This window comes from Arachis ipaensis, chromosome B07 (genome assembly GCF_000816755.2).
Source record: "Arachis ipaensis cultivar K30076 chromosome B07, Araip1.1, whole genome shotgun sequence".
NCBI lineage: Eukaryota > Viridiplantae > Streptophyta > Magnoliopsida > Fabales > Fabaceae > Arachis > Arachis ipaensis.
The window spans coordinates 11,038,261-11,038,629 of record NC_029791.2 but is presented as its reverse complement, the minus strand read 5'-3'; positions in this window follow the sequence as shown (position 1 = coordinate 11,038,629).

Below are 369 nucleotides of genomic sequence, written 5' to 3'. Positions count from 1 at the left end.
ATTTTGTATAATTATATATTTATTATATTTAAAATTATATAATTATTTTAATAATAATAAATAAATATTAAATAAAATAATTTTAAACTGTTTAGACTATTTTTTATTATTGTTGAACCATTATTATCCATCATCCTCTATCAAAAATATCAATGTCATTGCATTACTTATTAGTATCCTTATAAGCTACGTGCCATAATCTAATTTTGACAAACTCCCCTCATCTACATAGTAGATATATTGACACATACGTAGCTATAATCCTTCGTATATTATTCTTATATATTTTAAATTAATATATCAGAACTACTAACTATCCCTCATTCACTTTGATTTTGCAAAAATATATTTACAAATTCGACTCATGTG